General features: G+C 41.7%; 1 protein-coding gene across 5 annotated transcripts in view; it reads left to right on the top strand.

The window, feature by feature from the left end:
* LOC105483373 (prickle planar cell polarity protein 2) overlaps window positions 1-27,172 on the top strand; it is a 354,334-nt gene that overhangs the window by 207,010 nt on the left and 120,152 nt on the right. The window contains exon 1 of one of the 5 annotated variants that reach the window (XM_011744217.3): window positions 18,389-20,160. The exons of 3 other annotated variants lie outside the window; for them this stretch is intronic. The gene's annotated coding sequence lies outside the window, so the exon portion shown is untranslated. Of the gene's footprint in view, window positions 1-18,388; window positions 20,165-27,172 lie in introns of those variants that run through there. One more of the 5 variants, XM_011744235.3, reaches the window with a different exon arrangement.

Below are 27,172 nucleotides of genomic sequence, written 5' to 3'. Positions count from 1 at the left end.
TAGAAAAGTTGGCTTGAAATTTTCTGTGCTTCTTGCCTCTTATTAGTAATAATTTACCTTATTGACAAGGTGGCTAAATAACTTAATGCCACATTCTTTAGATTGCTAGCAATGTTATAGTACGCACCTATGATTGAAAAAATAATTTACACACCTGGATCAAAACTTGGCAGCCTGATTTTGAAAGATTCAGGATATATTCGTGTGTGCTATGACATACTGGTTGAGAACCATTGGTCTACCCGTAACTGCAGTAGAATCATACCTGTGTATTACATATGTAATGATACTGTTCTTTTTTGAGCCATGAGCCGCTTGACCCAACTACTGTGCTATATTTCTACTCTATCTTGGTGACCAAATGAAGCGTAGATCATGCTAAGTTGTGTTTTGTGGCATTTATGAATATATCCATTCCCATTTTTTCTTTCTTTCTGTCTCTTTCTCATTCTCCCTCTCTCTATCACACACACACACACACACACACACACACACGCACACACACACACACACCAGTCATTCACTTTTTCTTCTCTAGGTTTATCATAGTTTCCCCTTTTATCATCATCATCACCTAGTGGCCAACATCAGAATGTTTAGCATATGTCCACTAAATCCAGGGTAATTGAACATCAGCCCTGGCCAGGGAGAGCTCCTTCCTAAATATGGCTTGGTAATTATCTCCGACATTTTCAACTGAGAGACTAATTATTGCATCAGTTACTACATAATTCCCTCTGCCAGTTAGCTCATCTTATATCCTCCCTCAAAATGACAAGACACAAATAAGTATACAAATTGGAGCGTGTTAAGATGGTGTTTTTGCATTTGAACTGAGATTCCAGGATGTCCAGCCTTGGTTACCAGTGGCAGCACAAACATTTTCACTGAGCAAAATTAAACATATAAGGTGTTCCAGGACTGTGATTGATTTCAGCAGAATATCAAGACCAAAATACTGTAACTTCCCAAATGCTATAAGGGTAGCTCTGAGCCACTGCTTTGATTCCATGCAAGTTAACATTTCTGTTCATCCTGTTAGTTTTTATATTGTCTTTAATTCATCATGGCATCAAATGGGTGATGGGTCTTCCCTGAAAGATGCAACTTTTCCCATTCCATAATTTGGCCACCACAAATTGGAATACTAACAATTATGACATGAAAGAGCATGGGTAGTATAGAAATAACATACTAGGAGGCTCAAAGGTACCATTTTATTGCGGTAAAATGAGACAGGGCATTGAGAACAGTGATCAAATATGTGTATTTCTTGGAGAAGTAGATTGGGTCCTAACCAAAATTAGTCTTCTTGTTTCTGAGCCTCAGTTTACTCATCTCTGAGATGAAGTGATTAAATCTGACACCTTCTAACGTCTGTTTTTCTTAATAATCATAACTGACATTATTATAGCACTATTACTGTGTGTCAGGCACTCTGCTAAGGGCTTCATCTGCATAATCTCCTTTAATCCTCAGAATACTATTATCTGTCCCTGTTTTACACTGAAAGACTCAAAGAGGTTGAATAATTCACACAGCTAGTAAGTGACAGCGCTGAGATTTCTACCCAGGTATGATTGATACCAGAATCTGTGTTCTCATCCTCTACCTTACATGAACCCCAAAGTAACATGTGACAAGATGGGATTTCTAAAATGATTCTAGACCACTGATTCCCAAGGGGGGCAATTTTGTCCGTCGAGATTATTTGGCAATTTCTGGAGACATATTTGGTTTTCACGACTGGGGAGAGGGTGACTAGTAGCATCTCATGTATGTAGGTCATGGGTACTGCTGAACACAATACAATACATGGCACAGCCTCCAACATCAAAGAAATTGGCATGAATTGTCCATAATGTCAAAGTTGAGAAATGCTGCTCTAGGCCCAGTAAAAAAATGGGTACATCATTGAAACTTTCTGTTTTCTACTGTCCACAATTTTTTAAAAAGCTGCCTTCAAGGGATGAAGTTCCTGTTTTTAGAGTTTTTGCACACATGCACATCATATTCCCATTCTCAGTACATGGTTGTATTTAAAAGCCACAGGTTTTGATATTAGACAGACCTAAGTCCGAATCCCTGCTCTCTCACTTTCTGTTTTTCTTCCGGGCCATCACTTAAACTCTTAAGCCTCCTGTTTCTCATCTCTCAAATAGAAATTATTATTCCCTATCTTGGGATGACTAGGATATAGTAAGTGCTCAATAAATAGTTATCTTCTTTCAGTAGTGCCTCCCTTTCCGTTTTTAAGTATCTCAGTTAGACTGTGCTCCTCTTACAGATGACCAGGTGCTCTCTTGGCCTCATCATTAATGCTGGCAAGGTGCACAGATTGTCATTCATAAACTGATGCTCAGTGTCTTCGAACACAGGAGCTGGAGTGGGTGAAGTGTACCCAAAGAGAAGCACTGTAAAGCAATGATGGTCCAATGTGAGTGTAGGGGGAGGAAGCAAAAGTAGAAGCAAAAGAATCCGGGAATCTTGGCCCCTGGCCAAGGCATCCACTGAAGTGGACTCTCAGGGTTGGCTAGTTTTATTGTAGAATAAATTGTTGCTCTGTAATGTAAATGGAAAATTAAGTAACCAATCAAACAATCTTTGTGATTCTTTGTGGAGTATACAACCCAGATAAGCTGAAGATTTATGTATTTTCTTTTAAAATACCTTTTCTAGGGTAGACAGGGTGGGAAAGAGGGTATAAGTTGAAGAAAGGGGGTTGGGAACTGATTAGGTGGAGCAATTTCCTTCATGGAAAGACTCCTAAGGAAAATGTACAGTTGGATATGCTGCACTTAGGTAATGAAACATAGGTTAAAATGCGAGGTTCTAGCTAGACTGCTAAGAAGGTGACATTAAATATGCCCTTTTCCTTCTTTGAGAAAAAGATCATTATTATTATATGCACATTATTTATTTATTTGGGTTAGTGTGGGGACAGAACAAGAGGAAAGAAAAACTGGATGAAGGTGGAAGGTTCCAAATAAGACCTCTGATCCCTTAAGCTGCTTGCAGAAAAGAGAAAAGATAATTAGACACCTGGCATCCCAAGCTTCCCAAAGAACCCTACAGCTAATCTGAGCAAAATAATATACATGGAGCGATTTCTCTCCACGATCTCTCATTTGCAGGGTATGAGGTGGAGAATGTGAGGACTGATGTGGTAGACTATTATCCATTTTAATTTCAGGACATGTTTAGATACCTGGTGTAGGGAAACAAAACGTTTTCCCTTGCTTTGGCCAGTGCTGAAGGCGTGACTGGGGCTGCCAACAATCAGGCCCTTTTGTGTTGCTTTCCCAGACAGTACTGCTGACGTGCTGTCACAGCAATCCTGTGAAGGAAGCAGAAGAGGGATGATTTCTGCAGCTGGACACAGGAAGAAACAGCCTCTGAGATGGTCATGGTCTTGCTCAAGTTGCAAAGTCAAGGACAGATCAAGAGCTGTGGCCCTCATCCCTGAATTCTAAACCGGGCTTCATACCATGGTAGTATTAGTGCACTTTAGAGACAATTGAGATGAGGGGGTGGGGATCCATATAATATAAAATACTGAAAAGCTGGTAGGTCTTAAAATATACATGCATGCACACATAAGTACATAAGCATGTTACATACATATATACATGTATGTGTATGCACACATGCATTTATGTCAATATAAGTAGATGAATAAGCGAAACGAGCAGGATAATAACTGTGAGCTGACTCTCTGCCCTGGTGTTTCAGAGAGAAGGACAGAGGACTGTGGAAAAGCGTAGAATGTGTCCCCACTAAAAGGGCTGTGTCAGTCAGCTCCAGCTGGTGGCTGCCTCCTAGGAGCTTGAGCTCAGTGTATCCAGATATTGTTGTTGTTCAGAAGAGTCATTGTATAGGTAGAGAGTTGGGAAACGACAACTTGTAGGTGCCTGTTTTGATAAAGTTTTATTGGAATATAGCCATGCCCATTTGTTTGTGTACTGTCTGTGACAGCTTTCACACTATGACAACAGAGTTGAGTAGTTGTGACTGAATGGCCTTCAGAACCTAACATATATGCCACTTGGTCCTTTACAAAGTTTCTCGACCTCTGGTGTAGACCCAATAGTATGCATATGTGGGCCAAATTCCAGCTCCAGGCCACCAACTGGCCATCCTGGACCCTCAGAGGCTCCTCTAGCCTCTGCCGTTGCTCACCGCTTCCTCCTCTTGGCCCTAAAAAGCAGTTGTTGCGGATTATTTAGATCATTGGTTCTCCAAATGAAACCTGTGTGCCTAATCCCCTGGAGAGTTTGTGGAAACTCAAATGACCAGACTCCATGCTCAGAGTTACAGATTCTGTAGGTCTGGGTAGGGCCTGAGAATCTGCACTTTAAACAAGTTCCCTGGTGATACTGAGGCTGCTGGTCCAGGATCATGTTGTGAGAACCACTGGCTCAGACACTCCATGCTGTGGAGGAGATCTCAAAGCACCTGGCCTACCAAGCAAGTGACTATGTTGTCCAGAGGAGAAGAATTAATTCTGTAGGTCCCCTGGGACCGATTCACTGAGGCATTTCATAGCCCACACAGGGACTTTAAGCAAAGAATTCTGTGGATCCTTGGAGTCCTACAGAGTTCCTATATTTCCTCAATTTGAAGAATATCCCTTGGGCTCCATTCAGGCACAACTCCATTTGACCTGCAAAGAGATGTTAGCTGAATATAAAATACTCAGTATTTCCCATCATTGGTGGTGCTATGCAGAGGGGCTGTAGCTCGTTTAATCCTTCATTCACTGACAAGCACAAGAAACTTGATTAGACCTGGAGTACCTGTTCTTCCAACTGTTTTCCTTGGCCTGGTCAATCTTTTGGTGACTTCATGGCCTCCCCATGTAACTGGTCAAACCCAGATGTCCCTTATATCAGATTCGACTCAAACCTAAGATGGAATGGAAAGAACAGATTCAGCAAGCTAAATGAAAATTTTATTTATTTTTTGAGACAGGCTCTTTGTCACACAGGCAGGAGTGCCATGGTGTGAACACAGCTCCCTGCAGCCTTGACCTCCCAGGCTCCAGTGATCCTCCTGTCTCAGCCCCCCAAGTAGGTGAGACTACTGGCACATGCTGGGCTAATTTTTTTTTTTTTTTTTTGATAGCGATGGGGTTTTGTCTTGTTGCCCAGGCTGGTCTCAAACTCCTGGGCTCAAGCAATCTACCTGCCTTGGCCTCCCAATGTACTGGGATTACAGACATGAGCCACAGCACCAAGCCCTACGTGGAAAATTTAAGAACAGTAATAAATAAAAGAAAAAGGAAATCGATTCAGAAATTAGATGGATGCTTACACTTAATTATTTTTATTTCTCCGAGCCTCAGTTTTCTGATCTATGATAAGGAACTATATAGTTATAACCTTGAAGGGTTGCTGTGAGGGTTGAATTGGATTTGTGTATGCAGTAAATGTCACCTACAAATCTGGCTTATAAATCACCTCCCCTCCCCTGTCCCTGTGGCTGGGAGTGCCTGATAGCAATTGTCTTAGTTAGATATTCCCAAAGGATTACAGGATTATGGGCTTTTGGAGTGTCTGTGGATAGCACCTGGTGGCTCAGATTTGGCTCTGCCAAAGGATCCCTCCAGGAAGCATCTCCATATTCCCTGGGCAGCTATCTCCGGCCACTGGCTGATTGTAACTTTCTTTCATTCCTGGTGTTTCTTATTGCAGAATATGTCTCCCCTCATCCCAGCTAGCTGAACTTCCTCTGTGTATCTTCATTTTGGCCATGCTCCTAACAGCCCTTCCTTCCACAGCTGCCCCAGCTGTGATGAGTTGAGCAGAGAGGCCGCTGCCAGCCCCCCACCCCCAGCAGGGCTCTGTGTGCTCCATTTAAGGGAAGAGGAATGTGGTGCCTGGCGGATGAGTCAGAGGCTGCTACCTCGCTGTGTGGTGTGTGGAGCCGGCTGTGAGGTGCGTGCCTGGCCCCCTCAGAGGAGGGGTGCTAAATAATTCACCAAGGCAGTCTGCTCTGACATCTATCTGGGCCTGTCCCCTGGTGACCCTGAGGATGCGCCAGCGGGGCTCTTGCTTGCTGTGGCATCTTGGTGAGCTAGAAGAATAAACAGGCAGCCTGAAAACTGCCCTGGCTGTCAGGGATTCCATGGGCTTGGGTTGGGTGGACTGATTGGTGTCTGCTGATGGCCACTCAAATCAGTGGGCTTCAGATGCCCTCCCTGTACAGAGCAAGATTGATGGTGTGTTTACACTCAGACTTGATAAACATTTATTAAACACCTGCTGTATGCTTGGCAATTTTACCTGCATTACCTCATATAATTCAGAAAACCCATGTAGCAGAGATTCTTAGATGAGACTCAAAGAAGGAAGGTGGCTTGTCACAATTCACACAGCTAATAAGAAGGAGTAGGGACAGAACTTGCCTTAGCCCACCTCCTGCCTGATACAATGCCTGTCATCCAGAGGTCCCTGGCAACAGGGGACCTTTTCTCCCTCTTCTAGACACTGGCTGTCTTGGTGATTCAGACCCCTACATGTTAGTCCTAATACTACCAAGTTTTCTCTCTTTTTTTTTTTTTTTTTTTTTTTTTTTGAGATGGAGTCTCGCTCTGTCGCCAGGCTGGAGTGCAGTAGCGCAATCTCAGCTCACTGCAACCTCCACCTCCCAGGTTCAAGCAATTCTCCTACCTCAGCCTCCCGAGTAGCTGGGACTATAGGCAGGCGCCACCATGCTCAGCTAATTTTTGTAATTTTAGTAGAGACGGGGTTTCACCATGTTGGCCAGGCCGGTCTCGGTCTCTTGACCTCGTGACCTGCCCACCTTGGCCTCCCAAAGTGCTGGGATTACAGGCATGAGCCACCGTGCCCAGCCAATACTACCAAGTTTTCTAAAAGGAAGCACATTATGGTGTATAACTAAACTTCCTCTGTTCATTTCAACTGCTTCAGGTTCTAATACCTGCTTCTTATAGTTTGGACTCTGCTTTGGTCTGGTCCTCCCCTGATCAAGATGCTGGCTGTGAGGCCATTTTCAAAATGATGGCCTTGTCCACTGAACTTCTTGCCCTCAGGGAAGGTGACAGTCTTCAGGCAGAATTCCCAGCAACCTCCTGGGATTGAGTTAGTCTAGGGGTGGAAGAGTGAAAGACAGACTTGGAGGAGGAGAATGATGGACAAATAAACAAGAAAGGGGCTTTTTCTCAACCTGGCAAGCCAGGATGAGTTAGTTCTGCAGTTCTAGGAAGGTAATTTTTGCGCAATACATCACACCGAATTTACCTTCATGGCCACTGTCTCCTTGTGATATGGACAGGAAGCAGGGAAATACTACAGAAAAGGGTGGGGTCCCCCGGTGAAGCCCTACCCTCAAGCTTGGATGTGTGGCCCAAAGTGAGAGCATGCATTCCTGTTTTCCTGCCCAAATGTTGCCTTTTCCAAAACTAACCTGGCTTGGCCCGTCTCCCATCCTGTACCCATAAAAACCCCAGGCTCCCCTGGCAGAGGAGCAGGACAGAGAGGCAGAGTGGCAGGAAAGGAGAGAAGAGAAGGAGCTGAATGTCCAAGAGAAGCGACTTGATTTCAGAGGGATGGCTTGGCAGCAGGACCTCAGAGAAGAGTTCGGCCGGAGATGGCCAAACTCCAGGGGAAGACTACCTTCCCACTCAATCCCCTTTCCAGCTCCCCATCCCACTGAGAGCCACTTTCATTGGCAATAAAATCCTCCACATTTATTTTCAATTCATTTATGCAACCTGATTCCTCCTGGACGCCAGACAAGGACCCGGGTGCAAGTGCAAGAGGCTGTCACACTGAGCTAACACTTAAGCTATCCATAGATGCCAAAACTAAAAGAGCACACATTGTAACACACGCCCTCTGGAGCTCTGGGGTTCACAGACAATCCCTAGACACTGCTGCGGGCTTGCACAGAGTTCTGCTCCTGCCAATTGCCCAGAAGTGCTTGTCCTGGCGTCTGAACCTGCTCACCTGTGTGCTCCCCATCCTGTGAGGGGTTGAGAGCTGTGGGCTGAGTAAATGAGCCAACCCCTTCATGAGTCCCGCAAAAGGGTTAAGGGAACTATCCCATGTCACTTAGATGCAGAGATCACCCCAGCATGATAAGTGGGAAGATCTATGATTACCGTTTGACAGATAATAATAGTACCTTACACTTACTGAGCACTCCTGGTGTATTTGACACCATACAAAGTGCTTTGTGAAGATATTACAATTGTCACCGTCATTCACATTTTTCAGAGGAGGCTTCTGAAGAGCAGAGAGGTTAAATAACTTATCCAACATCACACAGACGGCAAGAGCCATAGCCAAGGATCAAACACAGACTTCTTAATTCTAATACCAGGGTGAGTTCCATTATAGCAGGACTTTCTTTCAAACCAAGATAAATTAGATGTCCTTTATTTATTTATAGCAAGTTATTTATAAGTCTTATGGAATATTTAAGATTAGAAAGAACAGAGCTAGGATCCAGTTCAATGGTTTGAGGGATATGTAAGCTGTAGCTACATTCCTCATTCTCTTTTTTTCATCAGTCATCTGGCTGATGATATTCACAGATGTGACAGTGTCCCTGTGCTGTGATTAGCTTGAGTTACTAATTGTCATAACCATAGATAAAGAACATCAGCTGTGGCAGTTTATGGTTGGCTATGGCATACATAGGATAGGCTGTGGGTCATGGGCATTTCTTCTTTCATTTCTCTATTCAACTCACGTTTATTGAGGGCCTACTATGTGCCAGGCATTTTTCTGAGCCCTGGGGATAGAAGGCTGAATAAAACTGACATGAAGCAGCATAAACAAGTAAAACAGTTTGTGATCTAAGTATGCTAAGTGTTGGGCATCAACTTCCAGTATGGCAGTGTGAGGAGCATGGTAGACTTTAATCAACAAAACAATCATTTGCTGAAAATTATTTTAAAATATAAGAAACCATTTAAAGTTTCTGGAAATTGTCCCAAGGGTATACAACGAATGGAAAAACACAGGAAATCTAAATCTTGGTAAGAACAGTGAAAGTCTATGGCATTTTAACCAAGATACTCTCTTCTCCAGGTATCCCTGCCATGTACTGCCCCTCCCCCCTCCCAAACACACACACAGCGCAAATCAGTGTGATGGAAACTCTACTCTGGGTGTGTTCAGCCAAGCAGATGGGGCTCTTTCTCCACCTAGCTCCTAGTCTAGGGCTATGCTTTCACACTGGGAGGGGCAGCCTCAAAGAGTGGCAACATCCTTCCCTTGCAAAGGAACCCAGCTTTCATCAGATCAGACTGTGGGACAATTTATGCCAAAAGGAATTGTCAAACAATAGAACAGTCAGCTAAGGATTAGTGGAGGTTAACAGTTGGGTGTAGTATCAATAGGAAAACTGGGCTCAGGCCCTCCAAGGAGGGACATCAGAAGCTGCACACTACCAGGGAAACAGACTTCATTCAACTTGTCTACCCAGCCGCTAGACAAATAAGCAAACAACAACAAAAAGCTTCAGAAGTGGGGCAGGGTGGTGGTGCACAGTCAATATCCAGAATTGCTACAATATAGTATCTACAGTGTCCATTTTTCAACAAAATATTTTGAGACATGCAAAGAAACAGAAAAGTGTGACCATATACAGGAAGAAAACAAAAGTAACTGCCTGTGAGAAGGTCCAAATGTTGGAGCTAGCACGCAAAGACTTCAAAGCAACAATTATAAATATGTTCAAAGAACTACATGCAACTTTCTAAACAATTAAAGGAAGGCATGATGACAGTGTCTTACTTTCTAAACAATTAAAGGAAGGCATGATGACTGTCTTATCAAGTAGAGAATATCAATGAAGAGAAAATGTTAGAAAGGAATTATAAAAATGAAAAATTTGAGTTAAAAAGTATAATAACTGGGATGAAAAATTCACTAGAGGGGTTCAAGAGTAGATTTAATCTGGTAGAAGAAAAATTAGCAAATTTGAAGGTATGTCAATAAAGATTGTGTACTCTGAAGAGTAGAGAAAAGAGAGTGAAAATAAACAGAGCTCCTAAGAAATGTGGGATACCATCAAGCACACCTACATATGCTTACTGGGACAAGTAGAAGAGGAGAGAGAAAAAGCTGAAAAAATATATGAAGAAATAATGGTAGAAGACTTCCCAAATCTCATGAAAAATGTTAGTCTACACATCCAGGAAGCCAAAGTACTCCAAGTAGGTAAGCTCAAAGAGATTCACACTCAAACACTTCATAATCAAAATGTTGAAAGACAAAAAGAAAATCTTGAAAACAGCAAGAGAAAACAACTCACCACATACAAAGGAACCACAGCTGACTTTGTAGTTCTGGCAGAGACCTAGAAGAATGCTCTTAAAAAGCAGAACTGAAGTACAAGGGAAAAAAGAAAAAATAGATACATGAACTTTATCAAAATTAAAAACCTTTATGCCTCAAAGACACTATCAAGAAAAAGAATATACCCCACATGATGGGAGAAAGCATTTATAAATCATATATCTAATAAGGGACATATTCCCAGAATATACAAGGAACTTTTATAACTTACTAATTTGGAAACACGTATGCCCAATTTTAAACTGAGCAAAAAATTTGAATATACATTTCTCCAAAGAAGGTATGCAAATAGCCAACACACATATGAAAAGATGTTTAACATTATTAGCCATTAAGCAAATGCAAATCAAAACCACTATGAGGTACTACTTCATACCCACTGGGATGACTATAATAAAAAAGACAATAACAAGTTTTGGTCAAGATATGAAGAAATGGGAAGCTTCAGCTATCTCTAGTGAGAATGTGAAATTGGGGTAGCACTTTGAAAAACTGTTTGGTGGTTCTATGAAGTGTTAAACCTAAAGTTATATAACCCAGCAACCCCACTATTGATATGTATCCAAGGAAAATAAAAAACATGCACCCCCACAAAAACTTATACATGAATGTTCATAGTAGCATTATTCATAATAATAAAGAGTGGAAACAATCCAAATAGCCATCAGTTGATGAATATGATATATATCAGTACAATGGAATGTTACTCTGCCATAAAAATAATGAAATTCTGATATAAGCTACAGAATGAGCCAAAAATACACTAAGTAAAAGAAGGCAGGCACAAAGGGCCACATATTATGTGATTCCACTAATATAAAATGTCAAGAATAGGCAACTCTATAGAGACAGAAAGTAGATTAGTGTTTGCCTAGGCCTGGAGCAATGGGGTAAGTGGGGAGTGACTACTACTTACTAGAGGGTTTCTTTTTGGGTTGAAGACAGTTTTAAAGTTAGATTGTGGTGGTGGTTGTACAGCCCTATGAATATACTTAAATGGGTGGACTGTATACTATATTAATTATATCTCAATATAACTCTTCTTAAAACAATCTAAGGAGAAAAATAAAGTAGGGAATGGTTTGGCCATGTTAGGAAGATGCAGGAAGGATGACAATCTTAGATAGGATGGAAAGACTTAGACCTCACCAAGGTGACATTAGACTTAAAATGGTGACAGAGCAAGCCACATGACTTTCTGCAGGAGAAATATTTCAGACAAGTGCAAAGACCAGGAGGCACACATGTGCCTGGCATGTTTGAGGGCCAGTGTTCATGTAACAGGAAGGGAGAGAGTAGCAGGAGATAGTGTCGGAGAAGCAATAGGACCTAGATCCCCAGGGACTTATTCTGAGATGAGCAGCATCACCAATGTAGTCTTGAGTAGAAGCATGGTATGCTGTAATGTTTGTTTTCAGAGAATCAAAATGACTGCAGTTTTGTGAATAGACTGAAGGGGAGCAATCATAGACTAGGTAGGAGGCAAGAGTTGATGGTGACTTGGAACTTTATCCAGGAGAGAAATGGCAGTGGCATCAACCAGTGTGATAATAGTGAAGGTGGAGGAGAGATGTTGGATCCTGTGTATATTTTGACAGTAGAGCTAACAGGATTTGCCAAGGACTGGAAAATGTTCAGTGTCAAGGACCAGATAGTAAATGTATTAGGTTTTGCAGGCTGTACATTCTCTGTTACAATGACTCAACTCTGCCATTGTAGCATGAGTGCAGCCATAGATAGCACATAATGAATGGTCATGATTGTGTTCCAATAAAACTATTTGCAAAAACCTGAAGCAAATCAGATTTGATCTGTGGGATATAGTTTGCCAACCTCCTCGGGATTAGATGTCAAGGGTGAGGGATGGATCAAAGGTATTTGTTCTCATCCACTGGAAGTGTGGAGTTGCCATTAACTGAGATAGCAAAGACTACAGAAGGAGCAGATTGTGGGGTATATGGTGTGGACTCAATTGGGAATTAAGAGATGGAGATGTGACATAGGCATGTGGTCTTGAGATCATGGAAAAGGTCTGGCCTTGAGTCATCAGCCTAAAGGTGTGTTTAAGACCCTACCCCAGACCAGAGAAGCAAATGTAGATATACAGGAGTCCCAGGACTGAGCCACAGGTTCTCCAGCATTAAGCTGTCAAGGAGATGAGCATGAGCCAGCAAAAGAGCCTGAGAAGGAGCAGCCAGAGGGTAGGAGGGAAAGCAGGAGAATGTGGCATCCTGGAAACAAAGATAAGAAGTGTTTCAGTGAGTTGAACTCCATCCTTTCCTTTTCCACTCACAAGAGTATGTTGGAATGCAAATGAACAGAGAGATATTCTTACAGGAATAATCCTGAATTTCCTCTAATTTCTAGACTAAAAGAAGCATTGTCAAGCTTTTTATTCAAGAAGTGTTCATTAGCTTTCAGGCCACAAAGCAGTAGGTCCTTTGAATAGAGTGGTGAGCCACAAAAGGCATGGTCTCTGCTCTTAGGCTGCATAGAGTCTGGTTAGTAAGAGAGAGATGTTAATCACATAATCGTTAACATTGACCAAGGATGGATCATCATAACTAACCAAGGATGTAGAACTGTGAACCAGAATGAGAGTTCTAAGGGAAAGGACACACATCTAAGACAGCAACACTATGTACTCTTCCCTTGTACAAAGGAATTGATCTAATCTGATGGCCCAGGGAAACTTATGTATTTTTCTGCTTTTAGTAATACATTATTTCCCACACTTCACACCCTAATGGGAACACACCTGTTTTTTTGTTTGTTTGTTTTTGTTTTTTTTTTGTTTTGTTTTGTTTTTAGAGGAAATTTGTGATCCTCTGAATTAAAGGAAGGAATATGGGTTTTGTCATCAGACCCAAGACCAAACTTCAGCTGTGGACCCCTGCATTATTCTTTTATCCTCTTTGGACCTCTGCGTCTTCATCTGTATGATAGGGGATAATAAATGCTGCATTTTTGGTTTATGGTGAGGACTAAATCAGATAAAGTATGCAAGATGTCTGGTATGTCCAGTCCTCATCCCTTTAGAAAAACAATGTGTCAGTTTGTACATCTGTGACATTTTGTAATAATAATTTTTATTGAGCAGATGTTTGGTGCCAGTTTGCTACTTTAGGAGGCAGAGAGTTTTTAGCCTTTTTCTAGGATATCGTTCATTATGCCAATGTTCTCTTCCAAGAGAAATGTGTAGGAACCTGCGTGTCCGTATTTAGGGAATATTGAAAAACCAGAGCATCCCTGTACAGTTCTTTGTTGTTATCCTTGTCCTTTACATAAAGAAAATTCAGGTTTCAATTCAGCTGTTTAATGAAAATTAGTAGTTCCCAAAACCTGCCATAATAAGTGCAGTTTTCTTTGTCTAAGAAAAAACCATTTGCTAGCACATCATGTCAGTTTAACAACATTTTCATGGAAATGTGCAATGGTATGCCTGGTGAAATCATGGATGCAATCTTTAATCTTTTTGCGGAGAGGGAGCAAAATCTTTAGCACTCTTTCATTTTGATGTGCACAGTCTAGCCTGTCCATATTTCTCATTTTAATTAATGTAATTAAAAGAGGATGAAAGGCTGTGTTAAAATGTTGTGTGTTAGATTATTGGGATCAAGAATAATTAAAATGTATGAAATGTGACAGATTCCTAAGATGATAGGGAAAAAGGAAGGCCCCTTTTCTGAATTTAAAGTGTACCAAATTATTTTTCACAAGATTTAGAAATGTCCATGGATAAGAAGCATTTATGACATGGAATCTTCACAAATGGACAAGACAGAAGGCTTGAGGGGGTGCTTGTCCTTATGTTATCATGAACAATTTTATCATTTATGTTTGCAGCTCTCCTTCGTGTTGCCTTCTTTGGAAACAGTGGAGAATAATATTGATTTAACACCTACTACATGCTAGGTACTCTACAAAGTACTTTATATACCTCAGTTCATCTAACCTTACTGAAGCCTTTGATAAAGAGATGTCTCCATTTTATAGATGGTGAAACAGAGGCTTAGAGGTGAGGTAGCTGTCATCTGCTAGGTCATGCTGCTAGGAGGTAATAGAGCCAGATTTGAATTCAGGTCTTTTTTGTTGGACTTTTTCAATGATAATACTCTGCCTGTTGCAGGAGGCAGATTATAAGTATGGATTAGAAATTGGCTAGAAACTGTTGAGGATAACTCTTATGAGCATTTCTTTTTTATGAATGTAGCTCCACCTTTGTGAGTGCCTCATGCATCTTGACCTATATTATAGAAGCTTCACATGTTTCAAATATTTCTTTCTTTATGGTCACATGGGTTGCCTGTTGTTGCTTGAAAGTTAATTAAAATTTACAGTATTTTCTTTTTCTATCTTCTGAGGTAAAACAGATGCAACTTTGATTTCTAATACTCATTTAGGACTATCATGGTTTTTTAAATGTTAAACATTCCTTTGTTTAAAGACATTATGGGTTTAATAGATTATATTTTGTTTAATGTCTTTACATAGCACAAATTAAAATGGACAGCTATGGCAGACATTACTGGGGTCCTCCATTGTCTATTTTCCTTGTTCTTTGTGAGCATACAGTTCCCAGCCTCCTTGCAGCTGGGTGAGGTCATGGGACTAGTTTGACCACTAGAAGTGATATCATTCATCTCCAGGCACCTAAAATCCTCTTCAGTTCACTCTTCTGCTGTTGTTGTAACTTGGAAATTATTCACTGAGATCACAGAGGCACAAGAAGGAAGCAGAGTAGATCCCTGAGTCACTACTTAGAATGGAGTACCTGGAAAGCCTCTGGACCTCTAACTTTGCCTGAGAGAGAAATCAAACTTTCTTGTGTTAAGCCACTGACATCTGGAATCGTATGTTACTGCATCATCACCTATGCTAGGCCAACTTACATGACAATTCTTCATCAGCCTCTTCTCCCACATTTACTTTATTAGACTTTGAAATCTAAATGTCAGGATTTCTCTTGAGTAAAATATTTAAAAGCATGCACACACACAAATGCACACATTTGAAAAAGGAAACCTTATTAGATGAGTGGTTTGAAACTTTGATAATATCCCTTACAACAATTAGAATGTCCTAGAAGGGCCAGAAGGTAGTAATCTAAATGAGCTAGGATGAGTGATGTCTATCTTTTTAAAGTTCTTCAAAAACTGAAACACTGTCATTTCCCTGAATGACCCATGTCAGTTCTTATCTCAATATTCAGAAGTCTTCCTTAGGTCCAAGAAAGATTTTAAATGACCTAAAGTGGAATTGAGGACCCTCTTCAGGTCATTTAAAATCCATTCCTTCTTATTTTATACCCATAGAAACAGAAGTTTAAAACTTGTTCATTGCAGCCTTCATCATTACAGCTCTTCATCTAGGAGGCCACCACCCTTGCTGTCACTTACCCCTTCCCTTCTGTAACCTGACCAGTACCGATGTACTTGACCTTTCCCTGTAATCCTCTAACAAGATGCTGCCTAAAGCTGGCTAGAATGGAAAGATGATTTGATTTTCCAGCATGTGTGGAGCTGCCTCTTTGTTATTACCTGGCAATGTCATGTTTGTGCTGCTTTGCTGTCTTGTGTCCATGCAGACATCTCTTAATTCTGCATTTGTGTTCATAATTTTCCTTCCTACTCATGTTCTTCTTCCTGCCTGGAACACCTTCTCCAGCAGAAGGTGAATTTGACTAAGGTCAAATTTTTGCAGCCTTTTTATACTCTGGATTTTGTGTCATGCTTAGTAAGGCCTTCCCCCACTATAAAATTGTGTTTTAATTCCAAAAAAGTAAAAGCAGTTTTGACCTTGAGCTAGACCCAGATCATACTTTTCCTGATTCCTGATCACTGCTGCCACAATTAATTTTGTCTTCCTTGTCCTTTCTCCTATATACTGTAATCAATTATGGTCATTTGTATAAATATCCTATCATTCCACCTAAACAGAAAGTTCTGAAGGTCGACAGTTGCATCCTTGTCTCCTAACAAGACTGTCCTCCACAAATCCCTAATAAACATTTGGTTGAGTTTCTCATATGTATTACCTGTTCTTCCCTGCCTTTACTCGCAGGAAGTTTGCTGTCATGAATGTGGAATTTCACTGTTTTTTAGAAAAACAATATGAGTTTTGTTCCTATTTACCAGGTCTCTGAAATTTTTTAAGTAGTTTTTTCTCACTTTGTCTAATATCTACCAGTATAATTTCTAAAAATCGTCATTAGAATGGTCTCCAGGATGAAAATAATGACCACAGGGAATTAATGATCTATGGATTTTGTAATTTTAATATTCTGCATAAGTGTGATGCATAGATATCCAGCTTCCTCATCACCAACTGAGCTCACAGAGCATGTGCTACCAGAAGGACTTGGGCAGCGTGCTTTTGTGCCATCCCTGTCTTGAATGCAATTAGGCCTTTGAGGACTCTGCATGCCTCCTACCATAACACACACCCCATTCTACTCTAATTGCCTACTTAATTGTCTTCTCTCTCATTGCCAAGCTCTTTTAAGGCAGGATCCATGTGTATCTTGGTCACCATGTTGTCCCCAAACCCTAGCACGGTGACTGGCAAATAGTAGGAGCTTATTTAATGAGTGAATGGATATATGAATGAATGGATGAAGCATGTATTCATCTCAAAAATATAGTTGTCTTGTCCTGGTGTATAGTTTCAGAAGAGGGGCCCCACCTCTTGGTCATTTTTACTCCTTTCTTTCCTAGATTCATAGCAATTCAAAGCATTTGTATTGTGTCATATGGAAAATGGCATATCAGTGGCTCACCCACATTAGATGGAACTTTGAGATGTGCTCTTAGGAGTAAAGATTTTATAGTCTTCCCTTTACTGCTTTCTCCCCACCTTTTGAATTTTAACTGGTCAGTTAACTACTTTGTGCTGAAGTCAATGGTGGAAGCATGATTGCTTCTATTAATATTACTAATAGCTAACATTTGTTGAGTGTTTGCTATGTACTAGGCTCAGTGTTAAATGTTTCACATTAATTCTCATTGGATTCCCCCAACGGCCCCATGAAGGTAGGCACTATCATTATGCCCTAGGTTACAGGTAAGGACCTCAGGCCTCAAGTCATAGAGCTAGCAAGTGTCAGAGCCAGAGTCTGACCCCAGGCAATCCATTTTAGACTCCATGTTACGTTGTTAATTCTTATGAAATTGGTAGTCACATGTCACATCTGTTCCAGGTAAAGATTAATCTCTTGCTATGTTTCAGCTGTCTTTATTTCATTATTGATCAGCTGTGAATTGCCTCATATATGACCATGCTGATCATGGGTAGATGAGAGAATAGTGTACCCATTTTTAAGAAACTGAGGCATGGAAAATTGAAGTGACCTGTTCATGGCCACACTAGGTTAGAATGTCACTGCTTCCACTTGGCTATTGGGGACCCCAAACTGTTAGATTTGTTAATTGACTTTTTGAAGGATATTGAGGTCTGGGGAGACCATCTGCCTCCCCACACACTCTGAGTTCTGTGTGATGGAAACTGAAGGCTGAGTGTTATTCATTTGATTGTATTTTATTTCTCTTACTGAGAAGTTATTCCAGGTCTCATGATTTTCACCATGAAAAGTCTTCTGGGAACTAGAGAGAAGCATTCTGAAAGAAGTTATTAAGCATTATTAATACAATTACATACAACAAAAGACATAATTTAACTTCCCCACATCCAACAAAGAAATTCATTTGAAGCTTCAGGAACTCCAGCTGGAAGGGCAGAGCCCATCAGAGTGGGTTCCCCAGGCGGGGGAGTGTGGGCAAGGAGCCATGCTAGCTGCTTTGTCCTTGGGGACACTTCTGTGCATGATGGAATATTCCTCTCTCCCAGCCTCCCCAACCTTTCCCTCACCCTTCACTTTCGCTCACAGTGCTTCCTTATCACAGGCACAGAGTCCAGAATATTGCCTGGCTCTTGCCTCTCTCCTGGCCCGGGATACTGCACAGGCAGCATTGAAGGAATATATGATTTTAAACAATTAAAGATGACCATGGAAATACTCAGATGCTAGGAATAATGATCCACCTAGTAGATAGTATGCCTAGGTGAATTTTTCTGACTTCATTCAAAATATCAGAAATAGCTATTGAGTATGTGATATTGTGTTAATCTTCACCATGGTTCTATTCAATATTTTACTTTCTTTAATTGCAGTAGCCCATAAGGTCCTTGAAAGCAGAGACTGTGTTTTTATACCCAGTCTTTAGAGCTGTGCATGGCATACAGTATGTTCTCAGTAAATATTTATTGAATGAGTGAATGGTACAAATGAGGTTATTGAAGATCCCACAACTTAAGTTACTTGCCTAAGATCACATTGCTAGCAGGAAGGAAAGGCAGGGTTTGCACACAGGGCTCTCCAAATGTATAGATTCCTTTCTTCCAGATTGCTAAGTTAGGCCTACTAGTGGTGTAGAAAAATGGAGATTGGAGACCCCAAAGGTTTTCAACAAAAGCTCCATCTGAGGTCTAGGAAATGCGGGTTCTGACCCATCCTTGCTGAAATCCTCGTGTGAGTTTAGAAAAGTTATTTCTCCAGTTGTCTCCATTTTCTAATCTGTAAAATGAGGAGATGGAAGCAATGTTCTCTAAGGGCCTCAGGGTCTTCAGATGCCCCTGGGAAGGTTTATGCTTTGTCTTCTTCTGCATGCACTTGGAATTGGGGTAAGGGGTTAGAGGGCAGCTGACTAACTCACCATCCAAGCACGTGAGGAAAGGAGTCACTTGTGCTTTATTTCAAGGTGCACAAAAACTCAAAGGTGACGTAGTCTCAGGCCAAAAAACAAGCAACACCCCAAAATGAAAGTTGAAGAGAGAAGAGAAAGAAAAAAATTAGAAAGGAGAGGCATTTGAAGGCTTGACACAGCATTTAATTGAAAAAAAGAGTGCTCTGATTCCACTCCTAGGTTGCTGTAGCATATAATCTGAAACAGGCGCTCAGGTTGATAATTGTGCCCAGATCTGATCCTTGGCACATAAGAGCATAGCTTTTAAGAAGAAAAAATATAGGCATGTGTCTTTAAAGCCTCTCTTCTTATATGTGATTTTTTCGTGCTCATTTGGAGGTTGCATAGCTGGGCCTTTGCATCCAGCAAAGGCTTCCTTCCCCTTTCCCTGGCTTGGGGATTATTGATTTGGAAGGCAAGGCTAATTTACATGTAAATAAATCTCAGCACTGGGCAGCGGGATGGGACGTCCAGATGCCGTGACTGACTTGCTGACATCACAGCTTCATTAGCATGCGGAGGATGCAAGCACTGCAACAGCGACTTCTCAGGCACCACCAGCAGCGCCACCGACAGTTATTATTATTTTTTGACCGAGCAGCACATTTCCTGGTTCAGTGGCTTGAGCTCTGTGAGCAGCTGACTAGTCGCCCCGGGTCTGGCTCAGGATCAGCTGGTGACGCTGAGGCTGGAGTCTGGAACTTCTTCCTTCAGATTGTCATGAAGAAGGGGAGTTAAGAGGAAACTGGGGGTCCTCGGGAAGGCGATCTGAGCACTCAGGCTGATCCAGAGGAAGAGTAGAAGTCATACTTTTTTTTCCCTGCTTGGTGAATTCCCCAGCAGAGTCTGGATCCAGCGGTGCTGTTTTCCCCGAGGGAATGTGGAACAGCTCGGCTTGAGTCTGCTGCCAGCTTCAGGAAGGGTTCAGACTGTAAAGGGGGTTTGAGGAGAAGATGCTTTGGCTGCCTGAGGCCCTGCTTGCATTCTTAGAAGTCAGACCCAGGGAGAAAGTGAACTGGGACAATTGACAAGCTCCAAGGGTCTGGCAGAAGCTTCCTCCGAGACTGGGCATTTCATCCTCCCTGGAGGTGGGTAAGAAATTTGCTCTAATTCACAAATTAAACAGCAGCGTATTTTCTAAGGAGGATGAGAAAAGCCAGATCTAGGGCCTTTGCATTGGTGGGGGGGATACTGGGGCTTCATTTTCTTGGCCAGGTAGCATTTTGGTGGCCCTCTGACCCCTTTTGCCTTTTCTATGCTTATTAGAAAGCTCGATTGCAAAGTGTTATGTCACAGCTCTAGGGAGTCCTGAAAAAATGCTTAAATCTTGGTGCTTAAGAAGAAGCAGCGTTTCTCTAAAAGTCTAGCTTTCTTTAAATAACAATAATAATATGGGGAAGGGGGCTAACAGACCAAATACCTGATAGTGTTCATGCACAGTAGTCTTTTCAACACATAATGTCAGAAACCATTAGGGGATCTGAGGAACAAGGACTTAGCTGAGACTTCCAGGTAAAGAAATGGCTTTCAAATTATTTAGGTTTAATTTTAGACACTGCTTTCAGATTAGAAATGGTGACAGAGCTTCAGAATATGACTGCATAGCCTGGCTGAAACACATGATTCGGTTTGCCCTCTACGCTGGGTTTCTTGAGGGAGTGATCATAGTTAGTTCTCCTCACTCTTGGCTTCTTGAAAACCAATCATAGCATTACTAATTTGCCATGGAGGTCTTGTGATGAAATACAGATTTTTAATCCCATGGTTTTTTGTTATGTGGTCTTGGACTATGCTGGGGTCCAGTGGGACTTCTATGAATCATAAATAATCCAGGCTGGGCCAAATCGCACCGAGGTTAGTGATCCATGCCAGATGCGATGCCATCCGCTGGTCCAAATGTGGCTCTTGTCTAACTTAGGCACATAGATTATTTCCCCAGTGAGAGAGTTCTGCTTCCCATATCAATGCATGTATGAGCACAGTCAGGGGAGGGCTCCAGTGTGCCATGAATATGTAGACATAGACTGCCGTGTACTGAATCTGCAGCTGGTAAGGCTGTGATTTGCTTCGCCTGCACATCTCTTCCCAAAGAGTGTTTTAAACCATCATAGTGAGACTTAAACTAAACGAAGCTGCCTTGCCTCTTTGCTAGAGGCCAAATTGGCTGCTGTAATCCTGCTCCTCAGAAGGCTTACTGCCTGCTGATGGCTTTCACAGATGGGTCGGGATGAGTGTCCCCAAGGGCTCCAGAGTAAGTCACAACTTTGACATAATTACCGTATTTTGGAAATTTGGATTTTAATGCCTCCTTGAGTGCTTATAAAGGTTTTGCCTTTCCATCAAATGCTCCTTCCCCTTGGGAATTCTGTTTTTAATGTGAAAATTAAAATATACTGGCTCCATTGGGCATCTCAGTCTATGAAGATTCACGGGGCAGCCAGAAATAGTAAAATAGCATTGTTTGAAATGGTGTGTTTATAAAGATTTACCCATGCAATGTGAGGGAAAAAATAGAAATAGAGGAAGAAAGATGCATTTATGGAAGCTTAAAGAATGAGAAGGGAACTTAGAGGTTAAACAGCATGAGATGATATTTATCCAGGGCTCAGACTTTGGAGTTGGAAAGAGCTGAAGATACTTAGAGCTACCTATTCTTTCCAGTAAAGTGGAGAGAGCAATGGAATCTATAGGTAGGGTGATAGGTGGAAGGATTTACTGAGATGACCTTTGAAAAGCACAGTGGCAACCACATAGTAAATACTCGGTAAATATTAGCTGCTATTGTTGTTTTGTTGTTGTTGTTCCCATTTTGTCATTATCATTATAAATATTGTTGCTAAAAAACATGATAGTATTGAAAAGGCAACATATTCACATCCGTTTGCCTGCAGAGGGGTTTTGCTAGCAGAAAAGATGCCATCTCTGATACTGTTACAGCCAAACGATTCCCACTCAAAGAAACTTTCCACCCTATTGATTGAGTTGACAGAATAAAGTATATTATCCAGAACTACTGTATTTTGCAGAACTGAAAGTGACCAGCTGGTATAATGAAAATCATTTAGAACTAGCTGGGGCTTAGGCAGCCTTAAAGAAGGCATTCTGTTTTGGCAGCTGACAAGTTACATGTAGAAAGCTGTGGGGTCCCGGTTGGAATCAATGCATTTCTAGATTTCTCTTCTGCTTCAACTATGCATGTGAGAGACAGTCCTTTTCTTTCTTCGTTCTTTTCAGTGCAGACATTGAGCATTTTCTTCTCCATCCAGGGAGGCTATTGGATACGTGCTTAACCTGCTGGTTGGCTCCTCAGAAGTTCCAAGGCTGAATTTTTGCCACCATCTGGGTGCCTTCAGCTTGTGGGTTGGCTGCTAAGGGAAAGGAATAGGCCTCCCCTGCCTGCCTGCCCACCCATGGCCCAGTCTGTCTGCTCTTGTTTTGTGTCACTGCCATGGTACAATTTTGCCAGGCTTGTGGTCTGCCTCCTTCATGCCAGTGGGCCTATTTCTATCACACAATTGGACTGCTGTTTCTCTCCCTTTCCTCCCAAGATCTTTCTTTTTAATTTAGGGGAACTCAAACTCTGACACAGGGATCTGAAAGACAAAGGTGGATTAGAAGAGTCAGAGGAGTCTGCCGTAACATTCTTTCTCAAGAAACTCAGAACTGGGTGTTGGTCATTCCTGGTTGCTACTGATCTTTAGTAGGGTTGTGTTTTGCGCGGAGAATAATATTTATACCTTGACCATAGCCCACCTCCCTTACCTCCTGATGGGATGTGTGATCTCAGGAGAGTTGCCTGACCTCTCTGAACTTTGGCTTCCTCATATGAATATTGGAAATAAAGTCCCCTGAATGCATGGGATTGCTGTGAAGATAGCGGCTATAATGCCCTTGCCCAATTCCTGGTACTGACCGGATGTAGAGCATATTTCCCAGTTAATCCCAATCTATGAACAACAGGGGGCAGTAATTTTAATATTTATTTAACAGAGAAACTGAAGGCCAATAGAATTAAATTAGAAATCAATAACAACAAGGTATTTGGGAAATCCAAATAAAATGACATAGCAGATGACAAACCTTGGTACCCTGTCTAGTGCTTCTTTTAATAAACATCAATTCCAAACGTTCTGAGTTTAAATAGGGCTCAATGATCCAACTGCACTGCCTGCCTCGAATTAGCAGAAACCTCTTTATTTAGTAGCCCCGAAACTGTGGTCATTTCTTCTCTGCTGTCTGTAAAAACACACAAGAGTCAAAAGGCTGTGTCCCTCAGATAGGAATTCTGGGTGGCATTGGGATAAAGACTTTCTTTTGTGCTTAGAGACCCACTGAAACCTTTCTCTGTTCATTCCCTCCATGATTGTGGTGCTTATAAACAGGGAACTGCTGGTGACCATGAGCTATTTGCAAACTAAGAAGCTTGAGGATGAGGTATTGACGAAATCTGTTTTCTTTGTTGATGCTTTTGATTGACATTTGCCCCTTTGCTCTGTCTTAACCTGTAAACATTTAAAATGAAATGTTCTGGTTTTTATGCTGTGTATGTGTGTATGTATGTATGTTTGAATCAAGCAGGGGTGAAGGTCTCTTTTGGGAATTGAGTCAGTTGAGTTTGGAGACTTGATTTTCTTTTTTCTTTGGCCTATTGTCTGAGCAGTTTATTATTTGGCGTCTGAAAACCATAAGCTTGCTTGTTGTGTTATTTCCCTGGGGATAAGGCAGAGGAGAAAAAAAGCAAGGCTGGAGAGAGGGGAGAGAGTGTGTGAGTTTGGATGGAGCTTTAAGAGGAGGGGAGGGAAAGGAAGACAGAATGGAGAAGCAGCTGGGAGAATATCAGAGCAATTGCCAATCCACCATGAAAGTGCAAAGCTGAAGGTTCCCTTTGGGCGAAGTTGCAACTCAGAAGGCAACTCTGTTCTCCTTTAGCTAAAAACTCCTCTCCCCATCTGTCCTACAAAACTCACAGCGAAGCCATTTTAAATCCGAAAACCCTCCTTATGACTAAGCACAGCACATGTTTTCCACTAGAGCACCATGGACCATTTCTAAAAGTACATTAATTAAAAGGAGCATATTTTCAAGTACAATATGAACCTGCCTTTCCCTGGTGAGTGTAGGGGGTAAACTTCAGTGCATGTTTGGCCATGAAGTCTGTAAAGATCAAATTGACTAAACCAAGCACTCAGATATGAGCGTTGACTTGGAAGATGAAACCTAACACTCCAGAGGGCACAGAATCCAGAGACGTTGCTGGTTGGAACTGGAGGCATGAAGAAAATCAGGGCTGGCCTCATTTGACAAAGCACTGCCAGAGTCATGCTCACTCAGAACAGCAGAGTGAACCCACAGGAGGAAGCAATAGTTGGGGGGGGGTCTCTGATAGCTCCCTTCTTCCTGGTGCTAGTGTTTGAGTTGCTGTATGTGTTTGAGCTGCTGTATGTAAGTGTTTGGAGCACTGAAGGCAGCACAGGAGCCCTTTCTTTATCTCTTCGGACATGGAGAAAGATCCACTTCTGGTTGGTATGTTTTCCAACCCAGCATCCAGCCTGCTTCAGGTGATGGGAGACTGACTTGAGTTGCCTCCATTCCTCTCACACTGGGACTGCTGTTGGCTTCAAGTCACCCTCCTCTCTTTGACTCCTTAAAATGAAACCTTGTAAATATTTTCCAGCCCCATCCAGGGTTAAGGGTAGCCAGGGCAGAAATTCTTAGCATTTCATTTCAACTGGGCAAGATGCCAATTTTTCCAGCTCTTTTCTTGGCATCCATTCATCAGTTATGAGTCCTTAGAGATGGCTGCTCATGAAAGTTCCAAGACTTAACTGAGAAACAGCCATATTTTCTATGGTCACAAAATCTGGTAAGGTTTTAAGGTAACTGTTAATATAGAAGGCAATGTATGTTTTGGGTGTCTATGTATCTGTTATAGTCTGTGGTTAATGTTGATGTGGATGTATGATAACTGTCATAGACTGAGCGCCTACTGAGTGCTTGCTATGAAAGATGCTTTATGTAAACTTGCCTTGTTAATTCTTACAGCAATCATGCAGCTAGATATTATTGGTTCTATTTAGTAATTGAGAAATCAGGACTCCTGGAAGTTAAGTAACTTGTTCAAGCTTACACAGACAGTAAAGAGTAATGGTGGGATTCGAACCCAGGGTAATCAGAGTCCAAAGCCTGTCCACCATTCTAGGCTTCTTTATACTTTTCATTATAATGTCCCCTGGGGATGTTGTTTATTTCTCTTATATAGTTCCTTTATGAATCCCTCATTTGAGAAACACCTCATTGTTTAGCCATTGAATTAAAATCTCATTGGTTGATCTTTGGTAAAGTTGGAAACACCCAAGAGAATATGTCAGACTTGAAACAGAACATAGTGGTGTCTTCACCTTCTGCTTTTAATGTGACTTTTGGAATGAAAGTGTGAGATTGCTTGGAAAGTCAAAAGACACCCTGAGATGAAAAGTAAAAACTGCAGGCAAATGGAAGAAGTCCTTTGCTGGACTACAGAGAACACAGGGAATTCTTCTGGTCTAAACTTGTGGCTATGGGGAGACAGACCAATGGGAGTTTGGAGAGAGGGAAACCAAGCTTGTTGCTCTTGGTCGCCAGTTGTGTGCACATCAGGTTCTAACTAAAATGTATGTTTCCCTTTTCCAAGCCTCAGTTCTTTCATCTTGAATATGAAGGTCCTAAATCAGGTGATCTACACGTTGTCTTCCAGCCATGACCTTGATGAGTGTGAACTTTCAGAATGAATTCAGCCTCGTCAGGGAAGGAGTGTAATTTGCACTGTCGGCCGCTTTTGGCGGGGAACTAAAAGGTCAGGTTTTAGATCAGGACCTGACTTCTCTGTGTTGTGAATATGTGCTGGAAAATGAGAAGTGGTAGCCCCCCGGAGAATGACGGGAAGCTTCCTGGAAGAACGTCTGACCTTTGGATGCTTTGCACTAGTGGAAAGGGGGTGGCAGTGGGCAGTGTGTCGGTGCTGCTCGTTCACTTTCAGAAGCTCTCCGGGGCTTTGTTATGTATGCAAGCATCCTACAGAGTGCTAGAGACCAAGGCTTCTCAAATTTAATGTGCATCTACCTGGGGGCGTTGCTGAAATGCAGATTCTGAATTTTTAACAAGCTCCCCTGGGATGCTGATGCTACTCCTTCTAAACTACCTTTATAATATGCATAGAGGAAAGAAAATTTGACTAAATTCAAGAGGTCCAGAGTCTAGTTCCAATTGTTGCTTATTTGAGTAAACCTCAAATAAATCACTCAGCTGCACCATGACTCAGTTTCTCCATCTGCAGATAAAATAATATCTACTATTTAATGATTACTGTGTGTCAGGCACTGTGTTCACTAGGTGTTCACTGTTTTATGTGCTGTGTTTTACTTGATCCTTGCGTTAGGAGGCAGGCTTTGTTACCATCTGCATTCTGCAGTAACTCAGCCCAGAGAGGTTGACTAACTTGACCGAGGTCACATAGCTAGTTAGTGGCCAACTTGGGATTGGAATTCATATCACCTGACTCTGGAACCTTCACAACTTATAGACATAATAGATGTGAAATATCTTGGGACTTACTGTGTGAATGTGTATGTAATTATATGATATGTACAATTACCAATATTTCAGGTACTTGAGATTGTAAGAAGTAGATGTTTCCCAGATGAGGTTGTATTGTTTTTAAGTAAAAAATGTTCTGACTTATAGAAATTAAAGTAAAAGGCATTGTGAAGTTTCAAAAAGCACAGGTGTTTGCTCCGTTGTCACCTGGGGTGGGGAGGAAGTGGTACATGAAAGGAGTATTCTGAGGAATGGGGGGTTTTGGTTAACTGAGGTTTTATTTTAAATTAAATCCCAGTTCATTATCCATCTTGGTTTTGTAAATTTGGACAGTATGACAGATACCTTTTCTGCCTTAATAGGAAAAGCAGGGTTAGCCCAACCGAGTATGTCTTGTGATTCAGGCTATGGCAGCCATGCAAATTATTGTCCTGAAAATGAATCCCAGTGATCCTGTTTTGTAAGGAAGCCAGAAGAGGTTGATTGTGAACATTATCAGAGCTTGATATTTGTCACCTCACTAGACAC

This window comes from Macaca nemestrina, chromosome 2 (genome assembly GCF_043159975.1).
Source record: "Macaca nemestrina isolate mMacNem1 chromosome 2, mMacNem.hap1, whole genome shotgun sequence".
Lineage (NCBI taxonomy): Eukaryota > Metazoa > Chordata > Mammalia > Primates > Cercopithecidae > Macaca > Macaca nemestrina.
Note: the sequence above shows the minus strand (reverse complement) of the source record. Positions and strands in the feature narration are given on the sequence as shown.